At 39.6% G+C, this 18,937-nt stretch overlaps 1 long non-coding RNA gene across 1 annotated transcript; it reads right to left on the bottom strand.

The window, feature by feature from the left end:
- Window positions 1-413: 413 nt before the first annotated feature.
- On the bottom strand, window positions 414-18,861 carry LOC122904828. Its single transcript, XR_006384269.1, has 2 exons — window positions 18,830-18,861; window positions 414-826 (listed from the first exon to the last, which is right to left on the bottom strand). It is a non-coding gene; the product is annotated as an uncharacterized LOC122904828 (long non-coding RNA).
- Window positions 18,862-18,937: the final 76 nt, after the last annotated feature.

Below are 18,937 nucleotides of genomic sequence, written 5' to 3'. Positions count from 1 at the left end.
AGCAATCCGGAGGTCACTTGTGATCTTGGTGAGGTGGTTTCAATGAAATGGAATCCAGCTAGGAGAAGGTGGAAGGGTGAGGTCACAGACACATCTAGGGTAGAACTGCAGTTATACTGGGAGTATAACAGAAATCAGGAGAGAGGGGGATATAGTGTAAGGATGATGTTGGGATTCATATGGCAGAGAATTATGAGTGTTAGAGAGAGACCATCTGAAGCAGACTAACCTTAACACAAACCCCATTCTAAAGATTTCCACTGAAATCTCTTCTCCTTCTTTAGGAGGAGAAGACATTATGCCCACCCTCATTTGCTTTTTAGCATTGAAGCAAGGAGCAATTAAGTGCTTACAGATTTTTTTTTTTACTTGATAGTGAATGATCATTCTTTTTTCAGGAGTTCTCTTTAAAATACGTAGACACAGTCAATTTATCTCATAGTTTATGAATCCCAGCTTAATCTGGGATTCAGTGCCCCATTTTTCAAGTTTAGAAATATGAAATAAACAATCACTATTTCTGCAGGACTCCCAGTATTCTTGTGTACAGATTGTATGGATGTATTTGTTTTGTGGTCTCTTGTGATTGTCTATTCTAAGCCTGATAATTCCAAAGGAATATATTAGGGAACACAAATTTCAGCTTTCAATTAAGTCCACCTCTTTCTTTGAGAAGATGCTGATTATATTTCTTCAGCTAGTTCCAAATCTATCCTTAAATTGAAGAGCACCAGAATGCTGATGCCTTCCAAAAGTCCACTCTGGCTTATTAGAACTTTGGTTGGCTTGGTTTCCAGGTTCATATTTTTCAATTCGTTTCAAGTAGCTGGAAAAAATAAAAAGACTTTCACTTTAGTTGCAAGAAAGATCTGGATGGTGGTGATTGATTTACCCATTAAGTTGAATCGAGATACATCCTCTTTGGTTCCTGCACGGCATACAGAATAACAATTATAAAGACTTAATTATATATGATACCATATTTAGAATTTGTATAATTTATATTTCATCTTTTAAAAGTAACTAGCAAATTAAGTTAGCAGTATTATTGACGAACTCTTTAGAGTTTAAAATTCGATCTTGACCTTTGGGATTCTTAATTTGCATGGATAATCTTTCAGTTAGTTAATGAGCAATCGTAACTACCTATTATATTGTGTGCTAAGTATTTTGCTAGGAATTTGACATAAATTATCTCAAACCTCTAATAATCATTATCTAAATCTCGGGGAGAGATATGTTTTATTATTCCCGATTTTATAAGTGAAAAACCTAACGCTTAGAGAAGTGAAGTGACTTGTCTAAGGCTTCCTGGATACCTCAGAATGAGTCAAGTCTCCATTGTATGTTTTCTTTTTTTGTTTTTGTTTTTTTTAATTTCTAGTGTAGTTAACATAAAGTGTTATTTAGTTTCAGGTGTATATATAGTGATTCAACAATTTTATACATTATTCAGTGCTCATTAATAGAAATGTCTCTTAATCCCCTTCACCTATTTCACCTGTCCCCCCCATCTACTTTCCCTCTGGTATCCATCAGTTTATTCTCTTATAGTTAAGAGTCTTTTTTGGTTTGTCTTTTTTCCCCCTTTGTTCATTTGTTTTGTTTCTTAAATTCTGTGTATTTGTTTTTCTTTGCCTGACTTATTTCACTCAGCATTATACTCTCTAGATCCATCCATGTTGTGGCAAATCCCAAAATTTCATCTTTTTTATGGCTGAGTAATATTCCTCTGTGTGTGTGTGTGTGTACACGGGACATCTTCTTTATCCACTGATCTATCAGTAGACCTTTGGGCTACTTCCATAATTTAGCTATCATAAATGTGCTTCAATAACTGTAGGGGTACATATATCTTATCGAATTAGTGCTTTTGTATCCTTTGGGTAAATACCCAGTAGTAGAATTACTGGATAATATGGTCAATCTATTTTTAATTTTTTGAGGAACCTCCATACCGTTTTCTAGAGTATGCACCAGTTTGCATTCCCACCACAAGTGCACAAGGGTTCCTTTTTCTCCACGTCCTTGCCAACACCTGTTGTTTCTTTTTCGATTTTAGCCATTCTAACAAGTGTGAGGTGCTATTTCGTTGTGGTTTTGATTTGCATTTCTCTGATGATAAGTGATGATGAATATCTTCCTGTTGTACATTTTCTAATGCCTTGTATTTCTAATATCTAGTAGCTCTCACTATGATAATTGATTAATTAATGAAAGGAGTTAATTTTCCATTGACTAACCTCCTTAAATATGAGGTCATTTTTTTAAAAGATTTTATTAATTTATTTGACACAGAGAGAGAGATCACAAGTAGGCAGAGAGAGAGGGAGAAACAGGCTCCCTGCCGAGCAGAGAGCCTGATGCGGGGCTCAATCCCAGGATCCTGAGACCATGACCTGAGCTGAAGGCAGAGACTTAACCCACTGAGCCACCCAGATGCCCCAAATGTGAGGTGCATTAGCATAGCAGAGACAATGCCCATTTTATTCACACTTCCAACCCTTTATCCTAGCATAGCACCCACTAAATATTAGATGCTCAACAACTGTTTGCTCAGTTAATGAAGACAGATTTGGCATGATGTCACTGGAGAACAAGGACCTTAAATATCAGTTGTGGTTATTTTCTTCATTGTTGGTTTATCATCTAATGCACACACTTAAAATTTTCTTTTTATTGATAGGCAAGAGTGGCAGTCAACACATGAAATTTACTTGAATAATACATGAATGTGTTTTAGCCAATTTACCCAATAGTAGCACCTAATTTTTCCTTGATATTAACATGTTGAGTTTAATTACTAAAGAACAAAGTGATCGAAAAACAGGAAAAGGCTAACTTTTCTCATTATGAAGTCAAAAAATTTTAGAGTTAATAACCATAATTCTAAATGTGTAGAATCAGGATTTGTTTTCTACCATACTTTTAATGTCTGGCTAATGTTAGGCACATTAGGTATTCAGTAAGTTTTAGCTGCATGAATTAATACATTTTATAAATGCAGATACAGGCCTGGAGAGGTTATAAGACCAACTGCCTTACTATAGACTATGACCAGAGGGTTTCCTGATTCCCAGTATCTTGATTTTTCCTTTAAATAAAATAACAACTAGCATTTCCCTGGAATATTTTGCAGCATTTAGCCTTTACAATTATCTGAAAATTAATTATTTCAGGGAGGATAAAATTGAGACTCAACAAAGTTAAAGGTCTTCAGGTCAAGGTTCTCAAAATATGGTCCCTGTACCAGTAGTAATATTAGCATCACCCTAGAATTTGTTAGAGATACAAATCATACTCCCTGTCCCAGACCTACTATATCAGAAACTCTGGACATGGGTTAGCAGTAGTCTGTGTCTGAACAGCACTCCAGGTGATTTAGTATTGAGGAATGTAACTTATGGTTAAGCTTGAATTAGATCTAAATCTAGCATCATGGAGAATAGAGGTGAACATGACAAGATAGAAAAGTGGGAGAGTCCAGTTAAGAAAATAATAACTCCTTTTCTCTATTCTCCTTCACTACAGAAAGCCCCCTTCACATCTACTTTTGCTCTCTTTCCAATATATCTGTTGACTTGCTGCTTCTTTTCTTAATTCTTCTTGGTTAAAGGGAATGGGTAGCTGAACATTCTATTCTGAAAGGCAATTATTTTTTTTTATTTACAGTATTTGTAACATCAAAGGAAGACCGTACTTCAATCCTGTTTTGCTGATCCAAACTCTATTTATTTGGATAAATAGCGTTTATAGTGGAAAATGTGTGAGGAAGGGTAGATGTGAACTCTTGGGGAAAGCTGAGTGTGGCTGACCTCATAGTTGGAACTTGGTGCTAATAAAGTCTGGGCTGTAGCCACAGTCCCTCTATGGACCAATTAACTTCTTCCTGTTTCACTACCTTGGAATTCACCACTCTGTGGTCCTGGATGTAATTCCCTGGATAATTAGTTCAGGTGAGGCAGGAAAGATTCATGGTTTACTGCAAATCCATGACTCATTCTGGACAATGTGTGCCCCCTCAAAGGCCCAGATGATGTTTTGAAACATTTTATTTATATATTGACATCACAGACATATGCTTCTATTCCCTATGGTCCCCAAGTCATGTTTTGATACTTGAATTAGAACGGCACTTCAGAGCCTTAAAAAATGGACTTTCCTTCTGAAGCACCCAAGAGAGTAAGTAAGCAAATAAATCTTCCTATTCAGAGCTCCATAATGTGCATGATGCTAGACTAAAGCTGACGCAGAAGTCATTGTTCCTGGCTGGAAGTCCCCACTGGATTTCCTGACAGGGTCCCGATTTTATAACTGTGGCCACTTATGCACATCTTCAGACCTCATCCTGCCCAGACTCTGTCCTTGGATAAGATGAAATTAAGAAGCTCCAGTTCTAGCATTTTCTGTCAGTCTTTGGATTTGACTCTCTACATTGTTCCTTTTGTCTGGGCTTAATAAAGCTAAAGCCCAGTCTAAATGTATGACCAGTCTTACAACATAGATTCTGTCTCTCCTTGTACCCAAGTTCCTCTTTTGATAATATGCTTATCTCCTCAATGACTGGTTTTATTCACTCCATTCATTCGTCACTCAGTGAATCTGTTACTCTCCGTGTAAGACAGAGTGCTGGGAGCTGGCTGTGAGACATGCTCCTGGCAACCCTCCCCTGACTGCCCTTTCCTGACACCCTGAAGACCAGAGTCCTGCCCCTAACTTCAGCACTGGGTCACTACCTTCCTGTCTGATACTGTTGCAGACCTGCCTGCTTGGATCTGCAATAGTGATTCCCCAGTGCTCTATCTTCCAACATCTGTGGCAACACCTGCATTTCTTCTTGCAGGACCTCACTGACGGCAGTCCTGGCTGGGCCTAGCACATCCTCATTATCTCTGTGCTTTCCCTGCTTCTGACTTTCAGCTACTGCCTGCAGCTGAGTCCATTCCTGCCACGCCTGCTCCCAATCGCCACTTTTCTCTGAGTCTCCATCTGAGAGAAGAGAATGGGTTTTGCTGATTCCTCTAGCCGCATCTTGTTTTGGATTGTATGCTCAACAGTGCTGGAGTTCCAGTTATGTGCCAGGTGCAGATGTGGGGATAGACAGAGGAATAAGGTATAGTTCCAGTCTCAGGAGATGTCACAAATACAGCAGATTCTCCCCAGTTGTGAGGATAAGGAGATGTATCGGCTCAAGGTACTTAAGATGTAGGGGCAAAAATAAGGTTTTGGAAGGACTAAATGCAAAACCTTATAAATCTTTGTATCATCCTCAAGTAGAACCATCAAGACAGCATGCTAAATAAAGAGAGTATCGGTAACATTTTTCACGTCTTAAATTACTAATAATGGTTATGGTACAATTGCTTTCCATTTGCCATCTCTTGCTCAATAGAAATTTCTCAGGGTCTCTCTCCCCTGCCATTTCAATGAAATGCCCATAAATTTGCTTTGCTTTGCTGAAGATAATATGCATATGAAAGGCATATTTTCTCCCTGTATCTAGTTCTCCATCCAAATGTGCAATGCCTTTCTGATTTCATGATTTGGAATTGTTGACTCCCGAATCCTCAGTCCCAGAGATAACTCCCCAAAGCACATACCATCAGGCCCCTCTTACACAAATATCACTTCCCTGTTTCCTTGCAGCTGCGGGAGTGCCATTTTAAGGTCCTGGTTTATGTCTCCTCAGATCCCCTTATTTCCTAAAGCCTCAAGGCAAAAACCTCTGTTACTGCTATGCCATCTGCTTTACTTTACTTTTTTATTCTGGACACCCAATTTCTTTCTTTCTTTCTTTCTTTTTCTAATTATCCTCAACAGGAGTGACTTATAATTCTTATATATGGGAACTAAAATTTTGTGCTTGGGAAAAAGTATACAAAACCAAATCTGCATACACTGAAATCCCTTGTTTACTAAAATTTGAAATAGGGGCAATTTAGGCATGGGGAGAAAATGCCTTACATAGCTGGAGAAAACCACACGTTAGCTCATTAAAATAAAGATATTTTGTGTTTATTCAGTGAACAACGTATTAAGATCTCAGGAAGTCTCTAGGAGGATCAAAGAAGAAGTAACTGCTTCTGCCGGGGATGGCTGACTAGGGGAAGGAAACACTAAAACTGACTCTTAGAGGAATTCATCAGGCCAAAAGGAAAGGCAAACCTTTCCCAGGGAGGTGGTACAACATGTGCAGAGACAGATGACATTTACCATAATCCCTATTTAAAAAATAATTAATACTATAAAAATTTCCCTCTTGAATACTGGGTCTCAACCTGGGCAATTCTGGCCCCAGGAGATTTGGAAGATCTGGAGACATTTTTTTACCATCACAGGGGTTGCAGGGGGCACTACTGGCATCTCGTGCATAGAGGCCAGAGATGCTGCTAAATACCCTCCAATAAACAGGACAGTCTCCATAACACATAATTATCCACTTCAGATGTCAATACTGCCTAGCTTGTCTTATTCACCCCAGTGTCAACGGACAGGTAATACTGACTTAACATTTGTTGGATGAATGGAGGGATGAAAGAGAAGGGGACATACTGGGGGAGGGGAAATACATGTGCAGAGTTAGAAGTTAGGGTATAATTAAAGACCAGTGAAAAAACAAGACCATTGTAAGTTAAAGAAAAACTATAGGGGCGCCTGGGTGGCTCAGTCTGTTAAGCAACAGACTCTTGATTTCAGCTTAGGTCATGATGTCAGGGCCATGGGATCGAGCCCTGCATCACGCTTTGCCCTCAGCTCAGTCTGCTTGTCCTTCTCCCTCCACTCCTCCTTCCTCTCTTATTCTTTCTCTCTCTCTCTCAAATAAATAAACTCTCAAAAAAAAAAAAAGAAAAAGAAAAAGAAAAAGAAAAACTATAAAGAGCATCTTGTGCCATATTAAGGAGGCTTCCTCTAAAATATAGTGTGCGGAGACTCACTGGAGGGTTTTCAGCAGCAATTCGATACCATCCGATTTGTGCCCTATCAAGGAGCAGTAGAAAGAGCCAGGAGTCCGGGCAGTCATTTAGATAGGCATTGTAATGTACAAGGATGATAAAGGCCTAAACTAAGGCTGAAGCAGTAAAGATAGAGAAAAGAGGGCAGATCTGAGAGATATTCAAGACTTAAAATTAATTAAAATTAAAATGAATAGGACTTGATAATCAGTTAAATATGGAAAATGGAGAAGTTTCTATCGTGGGCTACTAAGTGGACATTGGTATCGTTATTGGAGATGAGGAAGACGGGAGGAGAAGCATGGGATGTGTGTGTGGGGGTTGGTGTTTATGAGCTTGTCTTTGTATATTCTTTAAAAACATTAACTTACATCATTGTACTCAACAGATTTTTGATTAACCAATTATCCAGGCACTGAGGATATCAAAATAAATAATTCCAGTCCTTAAGAAGTTGACATGTTCATAGCAGCTCTATTCACACTAGCCAAAAGATGGAAACAACCCAAATATCCACTAATGGGTGAATGGATACACAAAATGTGGTATATCCATACAACAGAATTTTAGTCATCTGCAGAAAGGAATAAAGTATTGATACATGCTGCTACACGGATGAACCTCCAAAGTATTATGCCAAGTGAAGGAAACCAGACACAAAGGGGTTACATAATGTATGATTCCACTTATTTGAATTACCCAGAATAGAGAAGTCCACAGAGGCAATTTGGTGGTGGCCAAAGGGCTAGGGGGAAAGGGCAACAGCGAATGAGCACTCAGTAGGTATGGGTCTCCGTTTATGACGATGAGAATGTTCTGGAATTATACAGTTGTATGGTCTCACAACAATGCAGAGATACTAAATGCCACTGGATTTTACACTTTAAGGTGATTAATTTTATTTTATGCGAATTTTACCTCAATTTTTTTAAAGTAAGTTCACAATCTCATGAGAAAGAAAGACGAATAAAAAATATGGCAAATCAATGTGAACCATCTATTATTGTCTCAAATAATACAAAATGTTCTTCAAGCTGAGGAAACTTTCCAGATAAAGCTTCAGCAGGTATGAAAGCCCATGTCAGAAGCGAGGAGCAAAAAGGGATTTAAGAGACCATTTGCTCTATTTTTACAGGCCTGATTACCACACTTCATGTGAAGCATAATGGAGTTATTCCAGAGACATAAAGTGGTTCCATCAATGTCTTGTGACCAGACAATGACAAAGGTCTGAAATAGTTTAGTTCCCTGATTCTTGGAACTCAGATCTCTTGCAGACTTCGTCTCCAAAATATTTGTAGAAGGTGAAGTCAGAGAATGACAGTGGTAATTCAAAGAATTACAAATAGAAAAATAATTCTTTAAGAAAGAATAGTGGAAATTTACAACACAACTTAAATGGAATGACCTCTAATGTTTCAGATGGATTTTTTTTCCCCGAAGAGTATTAAGGAAACTCCACTGCTTCAGTTGTTTTTAAGAATAAAGAAAGGGTTAAAAGATGTACTGTAGTGAACAACAAGGAACTGATGGAAGAGTCTCACAATTAACTGAAGGCATATTTATAATGTAAAGTGACTATAGTAACACTTTTATTTTCCATATATTTAAATACCTTAAAAAATAGACTATTGCCCCTTTTATGTTTATGATGCCTTTCAAAGATGGTAATGAGGAACTGGAATCACTGAATAGTTAGGATAGCTCCATCCCTCCATATTGGAAGAAATATTACTGAACCTACTTCTTTCTCAAGTGAAACATTTATCCATTTATTCAGCAAACATGTTTTGAATCATAAGCCTGAGGAGAAATGGATGCTTAAGATGATAATTGCCTTCGAGCTGCTCATAATTTAGTGGGGATGTGTGAGACAGAAACAATACAATTTGACAGAGGTCTTTCTATAGGGAAACAAATGAGGTATCTAACTTTGTCGGAGAATATTAAGGTGGAGCTCCAAGAGGAAAAGAGGATTATTGATGGGTGAGGGTTTAAATAAGAATATGTAATAAACAAGAATATGTAAAAGCATAGGAGTATGGTGCAATCAAGTTATTTATCCATTTACTTATTAAATACTTTATGTCTACTATACCTTAGTATTTTAAGCTGACTATGTCTCAGGCACCGTGGCAGGCACTGATAATCTAAGGCAAGAGGGTTCCTGCTCCCATGATCTATAGTCTAACAGAAAAGACAGAAATTAAACAAGTCTGCACCATAAACTGTGATGAATCTGACAGGAAATATGTGGGGTGCTAAGGGGGTACATGGCAGGGGCCCTGGTCTAGCCATGGGACATAGGGAAGGGCTCTGGGGAAATACCAAACTCAGAAAGTCAATGGTGACTTAGCCTGGGCTGCCATTAACAACATACAATAGACTGAATGGCTAAAACAACAGACATTTATTTCCCACTGCTCTGGAAGCTGGGAAATCCAAGGTCAAGTGCCTACAGATTTGGTTTCTGGTAAGAACCCACTTTTTGTCTTGTAAATGGCTGCCTTTCCTGTTTTATCTTCATATGGAAGAGAGAGCATGAGAACTCTGGTCTTTCTGCCTCTACATGAATGGATATTAATCCCTTCATGGGGGCCTCACCATCATGACCTCATCTATACCTAACAATTTCTCAAAAGCCCCATGTTTAAATACCATCACATTGGGGTGTTATTCATCACAGCCAAATTTGGTGGGGATGCAAACATTCAGTCCATAACAAGTGGCTGCCATTTAGGTAAGGGAAGGGAGATGGGTGAGGTATGGGTTGAGTTCATAGATGCTCCAGGTTAGCCAGAAGACAATTGGGTGGTGGGGTGGGGCGGGGGGGGGAGTGGTTCTTGAAAGGCATCTCAAGAAATTTATTCTAGCAGCAATGAGAATCCACTAAAGAATATTAAGCCCTAAGCTAAACATTAACCTAACCTTCTAACTCTAACCCTAATCAGATTTTTGTTTAGAAAGACAACTCTCTGTTCTCTTGAGAATGGACTGGAGAGGGCTGAGTGGCACAAGACTCTTTAAGGGAACTTTAAGAGATACTTCTGGATGAGAGTTGATTGGTAGTGGGGTCTGGGGTGATAATATTGGGGATGAAGAGAATTAGGTGGATTTAGGATATAAGAATCAGGAAAAGAGAAAATCAAATGTGACTCTGAGTTTTCTACCTTGTGATAACATTCCTTTCTTTCTTTTATTTTTTAAGGTTTTATTTATTTATTTTCCAGAGAGAGAGCACACGCACATGCAAAAGCGGTGGGGGGAGGGGAGGCAGGCAAAGAGAGAAGCAGGCTCCCCTCTGAGCAAGGAGCCCAATTGGAACCAATGTGGGACTCAATCTCAGGACCCTGGGATCATGACCTGAGCCAAAGGCAGACATGTTACCGACTGAGCCACCCAGGTGTCCTGTGATAACATTTCTGAGGCAGAATCCTAGCAGAAGAGTGCATTTAAGCCTGAGAAAATGGTAAATTCCTTTTCAAGTATATTGTTTTGAAATATCTGTGTATAATTTCCCATGGATGGAACATGTGAGCTGTTTATGGTAAAGAATCCGAAGAGAAGTAGCAAGTAGGCAGCATCCATGTCACAGAGGACAAAGGTCTATCTTACAGGGAATGGAGAGTTATCGAGGGACTCTCACTAGGGCAATTCTGTGGTTTGATTTGTGTTTTAGAAGACTTATTCTGGCATTGGGAAGGATGGACCTTGGGGACTCGAGATTAGAGGCAGGCAGTTAAAAAGCAATTGTATCACATAACATGGTGGTGGTGGATTGGACAGGAGGAGAAGGAGAATTGTGTTTCAAGGGCAGGTTCATAGAATTTGCTGAGAGAATACTGGGATTAAGGGAAGAATTGTGAATAGTTCCTAAATGTCTTTTGGAACACTGAGTGGATGATGGTGTCTAATAAATATGGGGAAAGAAGGAAGAAAGGCAGACTTGTGACTCTAACTTATAATTGTACCTGGTATATTTTAGGACATTATTTGCTGATGACTGGTAGGCAACTGCTACTGGTTTCTGTGAAATCACCACAAGTAGCCTTATGAATACTGATCCATTTCAATTTCCCTCTACAACCCCTTTCTTTCTCTTGATCCCTGTAGATGGGTCTTCTCCCTTCTCTGTACACTATTCCTGTGAGAAGATCTTTTAATGGGGAGGTAACTGAATATCATCATTCTAATATAAGCACCACCATTCAATGTTGACTTTTGTTCTATGAACTCAATATTAGCCTTAAATATACAACTAATTCTGGGTATTTCTATTTGCATGTTTTGCCATCTTCTCAATTTAACATATTCACATCTAAGCTTTCCAAAATTCTTTCATTATGTCCAAAATCTTTGTATTTTCCTGAGTCTCTTTGTACCATAATGGTCTCTCAGTTGTACATTTTGAAATCTCAGTATCACCTGTGATTTTTTCATAGTCTTTGTTCTTAAAATTCAGTCAATTGTAACATCTTATTTTTTTCCTTTAAGATGCCACTTGCTTCAACCTTCCTAAATTACTATTCGAAATGTTCTAGTTAATAAAAACAGAAAAGAAAAATATGGATTAAGCCCCATACTGTGTGTCAGATAATCAAAGCTGCTCAGAGTGTAGTACCATTGGAAATATAAATACAGAAGCCAACAAATGCTATTTAATATGATATGGAATTACTGTAGAGTATAATGTATAGTGAAGGCCACAATAAGAGCTATTAATTCAAACTGTGAAAATCAAGGAAAAGTCAGTAAGAGAAGCAAACTTCTCAGTGAGTTTTGAAAGAGGAATATGATGGCATGGTAGATAAGAAGAGAAAGACAAGATATAGAGGTAGGGGGTATAGTATGAAACAGAGTGCTGAGGCAACCCTCCATGGTTAATGGGGTTAGGGTACAAATTACGTGGCAGGAAGTGGTGGGAAATAAGGTTAGCAAGGGACCAAATCCCTTATCCTAAAGAAGCAATGCTTCACACAATTTGCAGATTGCTGTTCCAACTTTGTAGTTGCTTTGATGCTTCTAGGCTCTCCTTCGTCTGGCTAATAAGAATTTATTTTATACGGTATGTAGAATGAGCTTTTCCAGTACTGTCTGTGTATGACCGAGTTAGCCAGCACAACAATCCCTTGAGGTAGTAGCAAGCTCAGTAAGTTTTTTTATATCAACAAAACCAACTTTAGACCCTAGATCTTTTATATCAGATTGTCAAATTCTTGCCATTCATGTATGCATTTTTGTGTGTTTCTGCCAAACTCTTTCACACAATGCTGTGATTATCATTCTACTCCTCAAAACTTTCATTTACTCCCTACTATCCTGTATCAGCAGAAAGAGCCATTCTGCTTGATGTTTTCAAGGCTCTCTATAATTTGGAAACATCATACATATTTAATCTTATTTTCTACTACTCAACAAAATTTGCCTTTATGCTTTGGTTATCTACTGCTGCCTAACAAACCAGCCTGAACGTTAGTGTCTTTAAACAACAAACTTTTGATTTGTGGCTCAGATATTCAAGTGAGGCTTAGTTGGGTGATTATTCTGTTTTACTTTGAATCAGCTGAGGTCACTCAGATTTCAGCCATCAGCTGCTCTGGTCCAAAAGGTCCAATGATGGCTCTGTTCGTCTATGTGGTACATGTGTTGCCTTAACAGAGATGACTGAAAGTCTGGGGCTCAACTGGGACTGTTGACAGAAATGTCTACATGTGGCAGCTCCAGCACAGCAGTCGGTTTTCTTATTTGGCTCCCACACAGTGTTCTAAGAGACTAAAGCAGAAGCTGCGAGACGACTTCTATCGTAGCCATGGAATGGAGGTGATGCAGTGCCACCTACACTACATCCCCAAATCACAAAGAGAACCTCAGTGCCAACTGAGATTCAAGAGGATGGGATGGGATAAGGTCTGATTACCTAGAAGCATGATTTATCAGGGAGTTACTTTTGGAAACTAATAAGCACACTTGGCTTTAGTCCAACAAATCCTCAGTGTACATGCACATGCCACACTTACGTCCATATCTGCACCTTTACCCATGTTCTTCCCACCAGATCCCATTCCATAGCTCCTTTCACTTACTGAAATTCTCTTTGTCTTTCAAGGAGTGTTCAAGTCTCATCTTGAGCATTTTGAGTATTTTTCTGAATACTCTTGTTCTCCAAAAATCTTCCCCTTATTGAAAATGCAACATTATGTCTAGCCTGGTAGTAAGACTAGGAAGGAGACATCTGGGTGGAAGAATCAACAGGGCTAGTGGGCTGGTAGTGTAGGACTCAGAGATGATGTTGTAGCTTAGAGCCCCAATGGATGAGAGGATGGAGCTACTATTTATGAAACCACAAAACACCATGTGAGTAGTGGACTTTGGAGAAAAGATGAATTCCCTTTTGAGTACGTTGCTTTGGGGGCATAAGGGAGGAGCCAGAAGAGGGAGTCTTGCAAATAATAAAGGGTGAGGAATGGAGATGGGACAGAGGTCAGAATTAGAAGAATCTGGGAAGAATCTTGAAGTTATGGGGTTGAATAAGCTTGCCAGATGATAATTTGTGGAGATAGAAAGTACAACAGCCAATGGCAGATCTAAGAGGAATTTTTTGCAGCGGAAGGAATATGAGAATACAGAGAAAGAACATAGAAAAAGATAAGAAGACATCTGAAGGAGTGCAGAGCTCCTAATGCAAAGGAGTAATGGGCTTCAAGAAGGTGAAGATGGTCAAGTGTTAAGGCTGAAAATATGTTTAAGAAGGAAGGGACTAAAGAAGACCACTGACCACTGATCAAGGAATCATGAGGAGGAAAGCTAGATTATATCCACTAGAAGTGGGCAGTGGGGTTAAGAAGTGGTGAGGCAGACTGGCCACTCTTTCTAGAAGTCTAGCATAAAGGAAAAAGTGGATATCTTCTGCAGCAGAATTCCAAATAGAACTCTTAAAGGTGACTATTCTTCTCTGATAGTAATCACTAAATGGGAGGGGTGTGTGTGTGTGTGTGTGTGTGTGTGTGTGTGTGTATAGGGATACACTATATAGCAGTGTTTTCCAAGCCTCGTTCTACTTAAAAATCACTGGAAGACCAGTTACACTTTGTAACGCCTCAGATCAGAATGAGAATTTTAAGGGGTGGGGTCCTGGCATCTGCAAGTTAAAAAAAAGTTTACGGACACTGATTTAAGGGTTTTGGTACATCGAGGAACCTTGGGCTTCACAAAACAGTTGGTGTCTTCACAGGAGTAGGGTGAAAGGGAATTAAGTTAAAGTGGAAAACTGCAAAATGAAAACCACAGTAAGAATTCAAGGTGTATAAAAGAAGGCAAATATCTTTAAATTGAAGACAAATATTTGGCAACTACAGAAACCCTGTGCTTTAGATTTATTATTGTTGTTGTCATATTGTCCCTGTTTGCCTCAGCAAGCAACGTGGACAATTGTATGAAAGTCTGTCATCAGAATTCCAAGCCATTTTCCTTTTCCTCTTTTAATTTCTTTTCTTAAAACTGGGCTGGGGGAGGAGGGCAAAAAGAATGTGGTTTGTGAGGCAAGCTAAACCTCAGGAATTATTTCAAACCAAACATTTTTTTCTAACTATTTGAAGCCTGGAAGTCTGGATATTGGGGGTCGGGGAATGAGCACAACTTGGGCTGTGGAAACATCTGTCATTTCCTGGGAGGTGCCCTGGAATTAACTCTTGAACACACTTTTAAGATGTGACCAAGGTCAGGTCCAATCCTAGACTTTTTCTTTATACTTTTCAGGTTGGTGTTTTCTTGGTCTACATCTCAGTGCGAAAAGAGTGGCTTTCCTTGAGAAACCAGCGAACAGCAGCGCCATTTGGGGATGTCAATGATACCGACACTGTTCAGTGCCTCTGTGTTCTCGCACTTCTCTGCGGTAATCCGAAGTGTGGACACAAATGGTGTCACATTTTATTAATCATATTTAAATATGAATTAGTTTAGGGTGTTATGGTGTGTGTATGTTTTCAAGGGAAAATCTTTATCAGCACGCAACGTCTGGCTTTTGTGTTGCGCTAGTATGCCCAGGAAAGGGTTACAGAAGCCTGTCTTCTTGATGTATAACAGCTGTTCAGAAAGCTCTGCTTCACGCTAACTCACCGCCATCACCAACCCCCACTGCCTCTCTCTACTTAGTAAAATTCCTCGCAAAGTTGAAATCCAGTGGTAAGCAAAGGAAGCAGCGTTGGTTCATTAGTTTTGAGAGGACTAAGGATGAGACTATTGTAGTTAAAAAGGAAGTTTTAAATGCACCAACTGGTATGCAATCTCCAGGATTCGTGGTTGGGAGTGTTGTTCCTGAAAAGGAATCATTCAGGATAAAGAGTAGTCTTGGATTTATTGAGAGCCTGAGCTAGAATTGGAAGCCCCAAACCAAAATCACAATCAAGTCTGAGAGCTCAGCGTCTTCAATTATGTGAATACCGCTTGGCAGTTTCTTGCTCTATGCAGCTTAGAGCAGATAACAACTTCCTCTGCCTCTCTAATCAGTGTCTTACAGAACTGCGCTTGCTCGCTACAAATAAACAGGGACACACAAATGAAGTGTCCACAAAATGGCACACCCTTGGGTCAGCGTAATAGCCACTTAGGCTGTGGAGAAATCCACATGATTCATGAGGTCCTTAACTAAACACATTAAGGAACTATATATTACATTTTCTCCAAGTCAGAATAAGTGCTTTAAATAGCAGTCAGGAAGGAGAGGTCGAAATGTCCATCTCAGAATGCCCCCACCCCCGTCTCTGTGTGTCTGTGTCTTTCTCTTGCTTTATCTCATGAAGGTCAAGGGTCAGTGTGTAACCCCCATCTCTTGAGTAACATGAAGTCCCCAAGGAAATGAAAACAACTCATTTCTCCGTGAAATCCAAGGATCATCTGGATGGACCCGATACACTACAATGCTCATTGTTGAGAGCCACGAAACTGATTTAAAAGACAGAAGTTGGGAAATGAAAGAGAGAAAGAGACGCTAAAGTTTACTAAATGCATGAATACTGCTAGAGAAGGGGCTGGCTGGCTTCTTGGCTGGAAGGCTGAGGGCAAAAGCCTCTGCTGAGCCACGCTGGCTTCCTTCTGGAAGGGCGGGCTGTGGGGCCGCAGCTGGGCGGGGCTCCAGCTGGTCAGCTATGTGGCACTGCTGCTATTGTTGAACAAAATTCTTTCCTCATTACACATCTCTCTTCTCAGTTTAATAGAAAGTACAGTTCTTGGGATTTTTCTCGTTGTGAACTTGAAGAAAATCAGAAACAAGCCGCTTATTTTCCCCTCATTTAACAAGGGACGATTTGCTGGATCTGTGGCTTGAAGCCACTTTCTATGAAATTAATTCTAAGGACAGAGAAGAAAGAAACAGAAATTTGATCAATGTGATAGGATGAATATTCAAGCAGAATCCATGATTTACGAATGGAGAAGTCTGTTCGGCCTGATTGGCTGTTTTTAATGGACCTTAATTCTGTGGCGATTTGCTTTAAATTGCTTGTGTGAATTTAATGATCAGTCCGATATTGTTTCTATTACATAAGTTAAGAGAAACTTCTGGAGCTGGAACAATAATCTTTTTTTGAGAATTATTAAAATCCTGGAAAGAACAAAAATAAAAGAGGGGCAAGATCCTTTTTGAGCCTCATTTTTTAATCTGTAAGTTGGGAGTAATACTTTCTCGGCCTACATACATGGAACAATGAACGGAACCATTATTTGTGAATTCACCAATGCTTTGGAAAATCAAATGCAGAGGCTTTGCAAATTATGAATCAGTGATTCTCAACTGGGGTAGGAAAGCTGGAGGAATATGATTGGTGTAGTCACCTACATTTTTAACTTAAAAGAAGACTGTAGCCAGATTTGAGGACACGAATTCAAGATCTTTCCCCTTCAGTTTTAGCATCTGATGCCTCTAATTCCTGGTTAATATGGCCTCACATCAGACAGAATTTTACACGATCAATTATCATTGAGTTGGTACTCTTGTGTATTTAACAGCTTGGATAATTCAGGCCAAAAACAAGATCGAAAACATAAATAAACCCTGTTTTTGCCAAAAGCCAAACTCAAAAAAAACTTTTTTAAACTAGAACTTGGTGCCAAATTCCCTAATATCATAGCTGTGACAGTCCAGCCCAGTGATTCTCAACGTGTGGTCTCTAAAGCAGTAGAATCAGCCTCACTTGGGAAACCTTTAGAAATAGAAATTCTGGTCCTCTTCCCCAGACCTAATGACACAGGATCCTAAGGGTGGGGTCCAGCAATCTTTGTTTTAAGAAGTCTTCAGGCAATTCTAGCTCACACTCAAGTTTGAGAATCACTCATTGATCTAATTCTGCTGACTATTTGGTCACATCCTCGGACCAACAGTTTGAACAATTACAATGATTGTTGTCTCTCAACCTCTACTTCTCTCTCCTTCTAATCCCTCCTTTGCCTTGTCAGTACTGATCTTCCTCAAGCACCATATTACTCATATCCATCCCTTCTCTTAAATTGTCTCAGTGGATCTTATTACCTGCTACGTACATTTATGCAGATACTGTAGCTAAAAGGGGTCCTCACTATCAAATCCAACCATTTGGGAGACCATTCTAAGGCAGGGAATGAGGGTGGGCAAATCAGACGAGAAATCCCTGACAACTTTGGGGAGTGAGACAAAGTTGGTGCTATGAGGCGGCAACATGCTAATTGGGGTGTGTGTTTAGAAGGGGCAAGAAGTCTAGGATCCAAGCTTTTAAGTATTTGAGATAGCCAGACCCCTTTTTGTGTTCTTGGAACTAGCTCATAGTGTGTGTTAGTTTGCTAGGGCTGCCTTAACAAAGTATTACAAACGGCGTGGCTAAACCATAGAACTTTATCAGCTCCCAGTTCTGGAGTCTGGAAATCTGAGTTCTAGGTGTTGGCAGGACCGATTGCTTCTGAGGGCTAAGAGAGGGAAAAATGTGCTCCATGCCTCTCCCCTTGGCTTGCAGATAGCTTGTCTTCTTCCTGTGTCTTCACATCATCTTTCCTTTGTGTATACCTCTACAACCAAATCTCTCCCTTTTATAAAGACATCCGTCATATTGGATTACAGCCATCCTAATGACTTCATTTCAATTCTTTAAACCTTTCTAACTCTTTAAGAACCCTATCATCAAATAAGTACCTCACAATCTGAGGTACTGGGGGTTAGGACTCAACCTACAAATTGGGGGTAGAGAACAAAATTCAACGCATGACATGGGCTTATTACCACCATTGGATGGTCCAGTGTGACGATCCCAGACGGACTAGCGTGAGGAAGAGTGCTGAGTGAGCAGGTGCTGTTCAAAGGCTTTCCCCCCCCCCCAACCTGGGAAACAACTCTGGTGTTAGCTCTAATTCTAGAAATGAAAAACGCTAACACTGGAGAGTCTTTTAGAGAACTTCTGGCCTGACCTCATCATTTTGAAAGAAAAGCCCACTGATGGAAAGGGTTTCGCCCACAGTCACAAATCAGGCTTCTGATTTTAACTACTGTGCTGTTGAGTATCCTGCATCCTTAAGTGATGAGGCCACTGACCAAGGTCACAGCAGACATGGGACAGCCAGATTCAGGTCTTACAGGACTCTATGCCCTTTACTGGTACTGCTGAGGGGCAGATATACTTCTGAACACTGAATATTATGTAACACTTGTGGGCATAACCATGGCTTTCCAACGTCACTTTCCACCTGAGACAGCTATATTACAGTGACCTAGAGGAGGTTTCAGCTTCTTTCCATCAAAATGGATTTCTGCCACATTTTTACTGAACAATATTCACCTGAATTCATATTACTTCTTTTAGTTTGCTTGTTAGAACTTTTGTAATAATTGGTACAGCAGAAATAAAGAACAGACTAACCTTATGGGTCTCTTCGGATCAAAAGTCACCTATTTCCTGCAAATTGTCAGAGAAAAAGAAAACAGATTGAGACAGGTTTTTTTTTTTTTAAGTTTTTTTTTTTTTTTT

The sequence above is a fragment of the Neovison vison genome, chromosome 4, assembly GCF_020171115.1.
Source record: "Neovison vison isolate M4711 chromosome 4, ASM_NN_V1, whole genome shotgun sequence".
NCBI lineage: Eukaryota > Metazoa > Chordata > Mammalia > Carnivora > Mustelidae > Neogale > Neogale vison.
The sequence above is the reverse complement of the archived record's forward strand: the minus strand, read 5'-3'. Positions and strand labels throughout refer to the sequence as shown.